Source organism: Amblyraja radiata, chromosome 27, assembly GCF_010909765.2.
Source record: "Amblyraja radiata isolate CabotCenter1 chromosome 27, sAmbRad1.1.pri, whole genome shotgun sequence".
NCBI classification, from domain to species: domain Eukaryota; kingdom Metazoa; phylum Chordata; class Chondrichthyes; order Rajiformes; family Rajidae; genus Amblyraja; species Amblyraja radiata.
The window spans coordinates 3,430,515-3,443,014 of record NC_045982.1 but is presented as its reverse complement, the minus strand read 5'-3'; positions in this window follow the sequence as shown (position 1 = coordinate 3,443,014).

Sequence of the window (12,500 nt, the reverse complement as noted above, 5' to 3'; positions counted from 1 at the left end):
CGCTATTTTTAAGAGCCCTATCTAGCTCTCTCTTGAAAGCATCCAGAGAACCTGTCTCCACCGCCCTCTGAGGCAGAGAATTCCACAGGCCTTTGATAAGAATTGTAAATTGTCCCTAGTGTGTGTAGGATAGAGTTAGTGTTTGGGGATCGTGGGGCGGCGTGGACTCGGTGGGCCGAAGGGCCTGTTTCCGTGCTGTATCTCAGCACTAAACTAAATGAAGACTGCTATCGGTTCCCACCTCAGTGCTGTTGATGGTCACAGGTGATAGGTTCATGTTCATAAGTCATAGGAGCAGAATTAGGCCATTAGGGCCATTCATAGGATAGTGAAAGACTCGGATAGAGTGGATGTGGAGAGGATGTTTCCATTGATAGTGGGAGAGTCTAGGACCAGAGGGCACGGCCTCTGAATTAAAGGACGCACCTTTAGAAAGATGAGGATGAATTTCTGAGTCAGAAGGTGATGAATCTGTGGAACTCACGGCTGTGGAGGCCAAGTCATTGGGTGTTTCTTAAGGTGGAGATTGACAGATTCTTGATTATTACGGGTGTCAAGGTGAATGGGGTTGAGAGGGAAAGATAGACCAGCCATGAAGGGATGGCGGAGTGAACGCACGGAATGGCCTAATTCTCCTCCTATGACATGAACATGAACTTATCACCTGTGACCATCAACAGCACTCAGGTGGGAACCGATAGCAGTCTTAATTTAGTTTAGTTTAGAGATACAGCATGGAAACAGGCCCTTCGGCCCACCGCGTCCGAGCCGTCCCGCGATCCCCGAACAATAACTCTATCCTACACACAATAGACAATAGACAATAGACAACGGGTGCAGGAGTAGGCCATTTGGTCCTTCGAGCCAGCACCGCCATTCAATATGATCATGGCTGATCATCCCCAATCAGTACCCCGTTCCTGCCTTCTCCCCATATCCCCTGACTCCGCTATTTTTAAGAGCCCTATCTAGCTCTCTCTTGAAAGCATCCAGAGAACCTGCCTCCACCGCCCTCTGAGGCAGAGAATTCCACAGACTCACAACTCTCTGTGAGAAAAAGTGTTTCCTCGTCTCCGTTCTAAATGGCTTACTCCTTATTCTTAAACTGTGTGTGGCCCCTGGTTCTGGACTCCCCCAACATCGGGAACATGTTTCCTGCATCTAGCGTGTCCAAGCCCTTAACAATCTTAACAATCACACTAGGGACAATTTACAATTCTTATCAAAGCCAATGAACCAATGCACCTGTACGTCTTTGGAGCGTGGGGGGAAAACTGGAGCATCGAGAGAAAACCCACGCAGGTCACCGGGAGAATGTACAAAGTCCGTACAGACAGCACCCGTAGTCAGGATCGAACCTGGGTCTCTGGCGCTGTGAGGCAGCGCCTTAAGGGCCTGTCCCACGAGCAAGCGACTGCATGCGGCAAGCGTGACCCTAACGTGGTCACTTGAGCCGTACGGCCTCGCGGGGCCGGTCCCACTTCGATCACCGGAGCCGTATGGAGCTGTGCGGAGCTGGTCCCGACATTGCGCGGGGCTCCGAAAAACTGACACTGTTCAAAAATTCCGCGCGGCAAAGGCCTGCCGGCCCGCAGCGGCATTGAGGCCGTACGCACCGCCTCGACGGGCGTGCGCAGCATCTCAACGCCGTACGCAGCGCCTTGACGGCATACGCCTAGCGCGAACTTCCCGCGGACTTCGCTCGAACTTCACGTCAACTCGTACGGGATCACTCGACCTCCGCGCGGCCCCCGCTTCCGGTTTGGCCGTGCTCGCCGCATGCAGTCGCATGCTCGTAGGACAGGCCCTTTAGTCCTGGTAACAACAAGAGATTTGCTTCTTTAATACACCAGATGGATGTTTACTAAGATCAGCCAAAGCCATGCACAACACTGCCAGTTTTATGTTCCTAATTAATTTATTTAATTGATTTAAACTCGAGATGGATGGAATTGAACCCAGATCATTACCTTTGTTGTTTTCTATTTCAAGGGAGTGTCTAAACCGCGAAAGAAGAATCTGAAGATCGACACAAGATGCTGGCGTAACTCAGCGGGTCAGGCAGCATATCCGGAGAGAAGGAATGGGCGACGTTTCGGGTCGAGACCCTTCTTCAGACTGAGAGTCGGGGGAGAGGGAAACGAGAGATATAGACGGTGATATAGACAGAGAGATATAGAACAAATGAATGAAAGATAATGAATTAAAGTAATGATGATAAAAGAAACAGGCCATTGATAGCCGTGGCCGTGGCCTCGGTGGAAATGAGTTACAGACAACGAGACTGAACACGATGACTTTGAACCCCGTACAACAAATTGGGTGGGGGAGGGATGGAGTGAGAGGGGATTCAAGGGTTACTTGAAGTTAGAGAAATCAATATTCATACCGCTGGGCTGTAAGGGAAATATGAGGTGCTGTTCATCCAATTTGCGTTAGGCCGACATTTCCTTTCTCTGTTAATCTGGTTCAGTTTGCTAAGTGAAGAGGAATTTTTTTTTTAATGCTGTCGGGGATATATTTTCATGTCTTCTTTATCGACCCAGGGTATGTCATGCAGAGGACTGATTGTGGAACAGTCACATGCTTTTAACTACATGATAACTGCCAGAGAGAAATCGATAAGCTCGTTGCTACATGGTGAATCACTGTGCCATTATCGTCTGTGAAGAAGTCACACTGGTTTAAATTGTGTACTTTCAACAATGCTTTTAGCCCGCGGCAGACTTCAACAACATGTAACATTCAGCAAGTAGACTCGCAAGACATGCTATTTGGTGTTTAGCTGATTAGATGGGGGGAAAAAAATGTTCCATTCGAGTCATCGAGAGATCCAGCGTAGAAACAGGCCCTTCGGCCCAGCTTGCCCATGCCGACCAGCATGCCCCATCGACACTAGTTCCACCTGCCCTTGTATGGACCAAATGGTGGGACTAGTGTAACATAGAGTCTGAAGAAGGGTTTCGGCCCGAAACGTCGCCTATTTCCTTCGCTCCATAGATGCTGCTGCACCCGCTGAGTTTCCCCAGCAATTTTGTGTACCTGGGACTAGTGTAGATGGGACATGTTGGTCGGTACGGGCAAGTTGGGCCGAAGGGCCTGTTTCTACCCTGTATGAGCCATAGTCATCGATTCATACACTGGCCCTTCAGTCCAACTTGCCCGCACCAACCAACATGTCCCATCGACACTAGTTCCACCTGCTCCCGTTTGGCCCATATCCTGCTAAACCTGTCCTATCCATGTACTTGTCCAAATGTTTCTTAAACGCTGCCTCAACTACCTCCTCCGGCAGCTCGTTCCATACACCCTCCAAACTTTGTGTGAAAAAGTGAGCTCTCAGGTTCCTATTAAATCCCCCCCCCCCCTCACCTCAAACACACGTCCTGCAGTTTGGGGTTCTTTGCTATTTGCTAATTCCCAAATCCTTGCCATCTTTGTGTTTCATGATCAGCGTCACAGACAACATTCTGCTTCTCTCTCCTGGTAAACCTCTGCTTTTCTATCTTTCTGAACAAAGTAGGCAACCTTACATCCCCCCCGCATCATGTTTTGAGAGGTACAGCCCGGAAACAGGCCCTTTGGCCCAACGAGTCCATGCTGACATCATCGAACAAGGTCTGAAGAAGATCCTCGACCCGAAACGTCACCCATTCCTTCTCTCCAGAGATGTTGACTGTCCCGCTGAGTTATTATGCCCCTGTCCCACTTAGGAAACCTGAACGGAAACCTCTGGAGACTTTGCGCCCCGCCCAAGGTTTCCGTGCAGTTCCCGGAGGTTCCCGGAGGTTTTTGTCAGTCTCCCTACCTGCAACCTCCGGCAACCACCTGCAACCTCCGGGAACCGCACGGAAACCTTGGGTGGGGCGCAAAGTCTCCAGAGGTTTCCGTTCAGGTTTCCTAAGTGGGACAGGGTCATTAGTCCAGCATTTTTTGTCTTCCGGATGGGATATGGATTACGCACAGGTAGATCAGAGATGGTCTTGGCATCGTGTTCGACACACACACACTTTGTGGGCCGAAGGGCCTGTTCTCATGCTGTACTCTTCCATGTTCAATCTTCTATGGCCTGGGAGGAAACCAGAGGACCCAGAGGAAACCCACACCGTCACAGACTGAGGAAAACGTGCAAACTCCACACAGACAGGTCAGGATCGAACCCGGGTCTCTGCCGCTGTGAGGCAGCAGCTTTATTGGTTGGCGCCCTCTTCACAGGATGTACATATTATTGACACGAACGAATTAATAAATGAACGAATACTTTATTGCTGCATGGTGACAAGTCACGGAGAAATTCTTTATTTTGGTCACTCAAGGTATGCAAAGAGTCACCACCCAAAGGGCACTGAGATGCCAGGCCCTGCCCCCCCCCCCCCCCCCCACCTCACCTCACCTCACAGGCGACCCCCCACACGGGGTCCTGGATATGGGCGTGGATAACCTTGTGAGTATGAATAAGAAATAAAAATAAAATTATAATTTATAAGTAGGTAGATTCTCCTGTTTTGGTGCCATCTTGTTATGGAGTTAAATGCCCGTGACAGGGTTATTAATCCCACGTCTACCCATATTATGGAAGTCAATTGAAAGTCAAGAGTGTGTATTATTGCCTTGACTCTACCTTCAATGCCTCCAGTACATTGAAACTGTTTAGAAAGCAACAGACTTGACAAAAATGGAAATAAACGCATCATTTGCGGAATAAATTTGATGTGCAAGATCTTGCAACGCTTTAAGTCATATTTAATTTAATTTGACTCGAAATAATGTTGATTTATCCCACACACACGAAAGCAATAACTGGCGATCACATCAGGAAGGCTACTGACTAAACGGCCAAATGTCCCATTAATCTTCATCGCAGTTTCGGAAACCGAGATTTCTCAGTTCTGTGATCATGGATTTGCTACTTTAAAAAAACGGAGTAACGAGAGTTTTCTCCACGGTGGCGCAGCGGTAGAGTTGCTGCCTCACAGCGCCAGGGACCCACGTTCAATCCTGACTACGGGCACTGTCTGTACGGAGTTTGTACGTTCTCCCCGGGAGCTGCGTGGGTTTTCTCCGGGTGCTCCGGTTTCCTCCCACACACGAAAGACGTACAGGTTTGTAGATTAATCGGCTTGGTATAAACATAAATTGTCGCTAGTGTGTGTAGGGTAGTGTTAATGAGCGGGGATCGCTGGTCGGTGCAGACTCGGTGGGCTGAAGGGCCTGTTCCGTGCTGTATCTCTAAACTAAAATAAATTCCCTTTGAGGGAAGTGGGACCTAATTGGTCTGTTGTAAGGACCCGACCGGAACCTTAGCCTGTCTTTAGACTTTAGAGAAACAGGCCCTTCGGCCCATCGATCCCACACCGACCATCGATCACCCTGTACACTAACACTATCCTAAACACAAGAGACAATTTACAATTATACCAAGCAATTAACCAACAAACCTGCACGTCTTTGGAGTGTGGGAGAAAACCGGAGATCCCGGAGAAAACCCACGCAGGTCACGGGGAGAACGTGCAAACTACGTACAGACAGCACCCGTAGTCGGGATCGAACCCGGGTCTCCGGCGCTGTGAGGCAGCAACTCTACCGCTGCGCCACCGTGGGGAAGGTGGGAGTGATGGGATTGTTATGGGTAGCTACTAAAGACTGTGGAGGCCAAGTCAATGGATATTTTTAAGGCAGAGATAGATAGATTCTTGATTAGTACGGGTGTCAGGGGTTATGGGGAGAAGGCAGGAGAATGGGGTTAGGAGGGAGAGATAGATCAGCCATGATTGAATGGTGGAGTAGGCTTGATGGGCCGAATGGCCTAATTCAACTATCACTTACGATCTTATGGCTTATCAGCCACTGTGCCATGTGGAATTCTCTGCCTCAGAGGGCGGTGGAGGCAGGTTATCTGGATGCTTTCAAGAGAGAGCTAGATAGGGCTCTTAAAGATAGCGGAGTCAGGGGATATGGGGAGAAGGCAGGAACGGGGTACTGATTGGGGATGATCAGCCATGATCACATTGAATGGCGGTGCTGGCTCGAAGGGCCGAATGGCCTACTCCTGCACCTATTGTCTATCGTCTATTGTCAATGATTGAATAACGGAGTAGACTTGATGGGCCGAATGGCCTAATTCTGCTCCTATCACTTATGACCCTATGATAGCCAGCCAAGTCTGGATGGTGTGAATGGCCACATTCTGTGTCAGGAGAGAAAGAGAGAAAAGCAGTTTAGAAGCTGACACTAAAAATGTGCCATTTAACACTTCAAATTGCAGTAAATGCCGTTTACTGCTGAGGCGTAGAGCTTGAAAACGAGGCAAACCGCGATTAATTCTCTGCCTTTTAAAAATGCAGTAAAAATAATTTAATGACTCAGAAAGTATATTTCCAGAGAAATAAGGAAGAAAATCAGAATTTTTTTTTGTGATATGCAATATAATTGAAATTATTGAGCAATTGTCTCGCCTAATAAGTCAGTAACTGTTTTTTGTTACTTCGAATCACACTTGCAATGTGTTTCTGGAGTCAATAAATTTAATATGCATTACTAGAAATGAAAGAACAATTTGCAAATCTATATGGCACGTTAATATGGCACCTTATGTGTAGGAAGGAACTGCAGACGCTGGTTTAAAACGAAGATAGACACAAAATGCTGGAGTAACTCAGGCTGACTCTCACTCTCTCTCTCTCTCCCTCTTCCTCTGTCTCCCCCCTTTTCTCCCTCTGTGTCTGTCTCCCCCTCTCACTCCTCCTCTCGCTCCCTCTCTCTCCTCTCTTTCCCTCTACCTCTCTCTCCCTCTGTGTCTCCCTCTGTGTCTCCCTCTCTCTCTCTCTCTCTCTCTCTCCCCCTCTCTCTCCCTCTCCCTCCCTCTGTGTCTCCCTCTGTCTACCTCTGCCTCCCTCTCTGTCTCACCAATCACCCTCAATGTCTCCCCCACTGCCTCTACACTGTCTCCCCCACAGTGTTCCCCTCTGTCTCTCCCCTGTGTTTACACAGGGCCAGTAGACTTGATCTTGATGCTGGATCTCTGGAGCACCTGTGGCAACACTGAGTGAAAGTTGCCCGCGACATTCCCAGCGACATTCCCAGCGACATTCCCAGCGACATTCCCAGCGGCATTCCCAGCGACATTCCCAGCGACATTCCCAGCGACATTCCCAGTGACATTCCCAGCGACATTCCCAGTGACATTCCCAGCAACATTCCCAGCGGCATTCCCAGCGACATTCCCAGCGGCATTCCCAGTGACAATCCCAGCGACATTCCCAGCGATATTCCCAGCGACATTCCCAGCGACATTCCCAGCGACATTCCCAGCGACATTCCCAGCGACATTCCCAGATACATTCCCAGCGACATTCCCAGTAACATTCCCAGTAACATTCCCAGTGACATTCCCAGTGACATTCCCAGCGACATTCCCAGTGACATTCCCAACGACATTCCCAGTGACGTTCCCGGTGACATTCCCAGCAACATTCCCAGTGACATTCCCAACGACATTCCCAGTGACGTTCCCGGTGATGTTCCCAGCGACTCCTCCCTTCCAGCAGCTCCTGCCCGGCCCGGGACACGATGATGGTCTGAGAGAGGAGTGGAAGAAAGGCCGGCACGGTAACTCAGCGGGTAGAGTTGCTGCCTCACAGCGCCAGAGACCTGGCTTCAATCCTGACTACGGGTGCTGTCAATGTGGAGTTTGCACGTTCTCCCCGTGACCTGCGTGGGTTTCCCCCGGGCGCTCCAGTTTCCTCACATCCTAAAAACATGCGAATTTGTAGGGTAATTGTCTTCTGTAAATTGTCCCCTAGTGTGTAGGATGAGAAACTGGGATAATGCAGAACTAGTGTGAACGGGTGATTGTTGTTCGACGTGGATTCGATGGGCCGAAGGGCCTGTTTCCGCACTGTATCTCCAACTAAACTAAACTAGTGAATGGGTGATAGTTGGTCAGGGTGAATTCGATGGGCCGAAGAGCCTGTTTCCACGCTGTATCTCTAAACTAAACTAAACTAAACCAGGTGTATGTGTGATCGCTGGTCGGCACAGACTGGTGGGCAGACGAGCCTGGTTCTACCCTGGATCTCGAAAGTAAAAATCTAAATTAAAATCCCCCCCACGATAAGATGCATCTGGTCCTGGATCAAGGTCAGACTCCTCCGGGCTATAAATAGGATTTATTGGCTTAAGGATGGATGCAAGGTTTGCTGAATCAAATCTAAACAAAGCCTGGCGAGACTCCTGAGATAAAGTATTGGCTGCAAATCTATCTTGAACGCCCCAGGATATTTGAACAGCAAACACACTGCCAGAGAGTCAGAGAGAGAGAGAGAGAGAGAGAGAGATTCGCAGAGCATGGAAACAGGCCCTTCGGCCCCACTGAGTCCGCGCGGACCGACGATCACCTCCCATCCACACCTCACGCTGCCTCGGCAAGGCCAGCAGCATAATCAAGGACCAGCCGCACCCCGGCCACTCCCTCTTCTCCCCTCTCCCATCGGGCAAGAGGTACAGAAGTGTGAAAACGCACACCTCCAGATTCGGGGACAGTTTCTTCCCAGCTGTTATCAGGCAACTGAACCATCCCACCACAACCAGAGAGCAGTCCTGAACTACTATCTACCTCATTGGTGACCCTCGGACTATTTTTGATCGGACTTTACTGGCTTTACCTTGCACTAAACGTTATTCCCTTATCATGTATCTGTACACAATAAATGGCTCGATTGTAATCATGTGTTGTCTTTCCACTGACTGGTTAGCGCGCAACAAAAGCTTTCTCACTGTACCTCGGTACACGTGACAATAAACTAAACTGAAACTGACAGGTTCAGAGGGATATGGGCCAAGCGCAGGCAGGTGGGTCTAGTGTAGATGGGGCATGTTGGTCGGTGCGGGCAAGTTGGGCCGAAGGGCCTGTTTCCACATTCTCTCCAGGACTCTAGGCTAGTCCCATATACCCGCGTATACCAGCGAGGAAACGTGGTGAGATGAGTTCAGAGCTGCTGGCGTGGCCTAGATTTGTACTTGCTGCCCCCATCTGGGCTTGCCGACTCTTTCCATTGTATAAATTATCCTCTCCTCCCCTCTCCTTTCCTCTCCTCCCCTCTCCCCACTCCTCTCCTTTCCTCTCCTCTCCCCTTCTCCCTCCTCTCCTCTCCTCTCCTCTCCTCTCCTCTCCTCTCCTCTCCTCTCCTCTCCTCTCCTCTCCTCTCCTCTCCTCTCCTCCAGCAAGATGGAAAGCTGGAGGAGTTCGGCAGGGGGAACGAATGATGGATAAGGCAGAGGCGACAGCTCTGAAGCTGGGCCAGATTCCTGCGGGCAGGTTGCAATGTTCTGAGGAGGATAGATGGAGTGGAAAAGCAGTGAATCACCGCGCAGTCGTCCTTGAAGATTCCCGGAAGAGTCATCTGGTGCCCGAGGAGACACAGAGTGATCTCCGCGAAGCTGCTGCGAATGAACAAATGAGTAGTGGCAGTCTCCAGCTAACGTGGAGTGTAGCAGCCATCTCCTGCACTCCATGAAGGCTATCAGCACCGAACATAGACACAAAAAGCTGGAGTAGCCCAGCGGGACATGCAGCATCTCTGGAGAGAAGGAATGGGTGACGTTTCGGGTCGAATCTTATTGAAACATATAAGATTATTCAGGGTTTGGACACGCTAGAGGCTGGGACTATCCCAACATTTCAGAAGCAGTTAGACAGGTACATGGATAGGACAGGTTTGGAGGAATATGGACCAAACGCAGGCAAGTGGGACTAATGTAGATGGGACATGTTGGCCGGTGTCGGCAAGATGGGCCGAAGGGCCTGTTTCCACACAGCGTAAGTTTACAAGGTTAATTCCCGGGATGTCGGGATTGTCATATGCTGAAAGAATGGAGCAGCTGGGCTTGTATACTCTGGAGTTTAGAAGGATGAGAGGGTTTCTCATTGAAACATACAAGATTGTTAAGGGTTTGGACACGCTAGAGGCAGGAAACATGTTCCCGATGTTGGGGGAGTCCAGAACCAGGGGCCACATACAGTTTAAGAATAAGGGGTAAGCCATTTAGAACGGAGACGAGAAAACACTTTTTTTCACAGAGAGTGGTGAGTCTGTGGAATTCTCTGCCTCAGAGGGCGGTGGAGGCCGGTTCTCTGGATGCTTTCAAGAGAGAGCTAGATAGGGCTCTTAAAAATAGCGGAGTCAGGGGAGTAGGCAAGAACGGGGTACTGATTGGGGATGATCAGCCATGATAACATTGAATGGCGGTGCTGGCTCGAAGGGCCGAATGGCCTACTCCTGCACCTATTGTCTATTGTCAGAGAGTGGTGAATCTGTGGAATTCTCTGCCACAGAATGTAGTTGAGGCCAGTTCATTGGCTATATTAAGAGGGAGTTAGATGTGGCCCTTGTGGCTAAAGGGATCAGGGGGTATGGAGAGAAGGCAGGTACAGGATACTGAGTTGGATGATCAGCCATGATCATATTGAATGGCGGTGCTGGCTCGAAGGGCCGAATGGCCTCCTCCTGCATCTATCGTCTATTGTCTATTGTCCAGAGATGCTGCCTGTCCCGCTGAGCTACTCCAGCTTTTTGTGTCTATCTTTGGTTTAAACCAGCATCTGCAGTTTCTCCCGACACAAGACTCTCTCGAACACCGTCTGGTCAAGCTGCCTGAATGTGTTCCGTGCCATCTGTCCCAAGGCTGTTACTGGGCCCGTGTTATCATTTACACGAAGTGAACCAGTAAATTAGATCATTATTGATCCGTACGGGCAGGGGAATGAAGCGATCGGCCCTGCTTTACCGGCTTCTGGTGGCTCTTTAGGCTCGTAACACAAATATTTGTATCCAGAATTCTCACCCCCTTGCGTCTGATAACTCTCGTATCCCGCTGGGCGGGAACGCGTCAATTTGGAGGAATTTCCCACAAGATTGTCCTGAATTACATGATAGTTTTGTACAGTGTTTAACCCAGAATAGGGGCACACAAAATGCTGGAGTAACTCAGCGGGACAGGCAGCATCTCTGGGGAGAAGGAACGGGTGCACGTTTCGGGTCCAGACATCAGAGGTGTTTAACCTCTGATGTAACCAGAGAATTCACCCCTGGAATTGCCATGACCCTCTGAAAGGGAGATCACTTTATGACATTGCACTAACATACAAACATAGACAATAGGTGCAGGAGGAGGCCATTCGGCCCTTCGAGCCAGCACCGCCATTCATTGTGATCATGGCTGATCGTCCCCAATCAATAACCCGTGCCTGCCTTCTCCCCATATCCCTTGACTCCACTAGCCCCTAGAGCTCTATCTAACTCTCTCTTAAATCCATCCAGTGACTTGGCCTCCACTGCCCTCTGTGGCAGGGAATTCCACAAATTCACAACTCTTTGGGTGAAAAAGTTTTTTCTCACCTCAGTCTTAAATGACCTCCCCTTTATTCTAAGACTGTGGCCCCTGGTTCTGGACTCACCCAACAGTTTCTAGACCTGGGTTCGATCCTGACTACGGGCGCTGTCTGTACGGAGTTTGCACGTTCTCCCTGTGGCCCGCGTGGGTTTTCTCCAGGATCTCTGGTTTCCTCCCACACTCGAAAGACGTGCAGGTTTGTAAGTTATTTGACTTGATAAAATTGTAAATTGTCCCTCGTGTGTGTGGGACAGCGTTAGCGTGCGGGGATCGCTGGTCGGCGCGGACTCGGTGAGCCGAAGGGCCTGTTTCCGCGCTGTATCTCTAAACTAAACTAACATTCGATGCAGAGACTGGAGAGGCAGGAGCTGTCTCCCCACAAACAGCTGCCGGAGATGAGGATCAAACAACATTCTCAGATAAGACGTAGATTTTTGTTGTGCAAAACATTATTAGGAGCCGGTGATCTGAGGATGGAGATGTGAATCTTGACACTAACCAGCCAGTTTCTAACAGAATGTTGGAACAGGCTCGTGGGACCAGTTTAGACTCCTCCCGTTCTTATGTTCTTGTCTACCTCACTCCCTTCAACAGTTTCAGTTTAGTTTAGAGGCACATCGCGGAAACAGGCCCTTCGGCCCGCCGAGTCCGTGCCGACCAGCGATCCCCGCACACTAACACTATCCTACGCACACTAGGGACAATTTACAATTATACCAAAGCCAATTAGCCTGCAAACCTGTACGTCTTTGTAGTCACAGAGCGATACGATCGACAATAGACAATAGACAATGGGTGCAGGAGTAGGCCATTCGGCCCTTCGAGCCAGCACCGCCATTCAATGTGATCATGGCTGATCATCCCCAATCAGTACCCCGTTCCTGCCTTCTCCCCATATCCCCTGACTCCGCTATCTTTAAGAGCCCCATCTAGCTCCCTCTTGAAAGTATCCAGAGAACCGGCCTCCACCACCCTCTGAGGCAGAGAATTCCACAGACTGACCACTCTCTGTGAGAAAAAGTGTTTCCTCCTCTCCGCTCTAAATGGCTTACCCCTTATTCTTAAACTGTGGCCCCTGGTTCTGGACTCCCCCAACATCGGGAACGTTT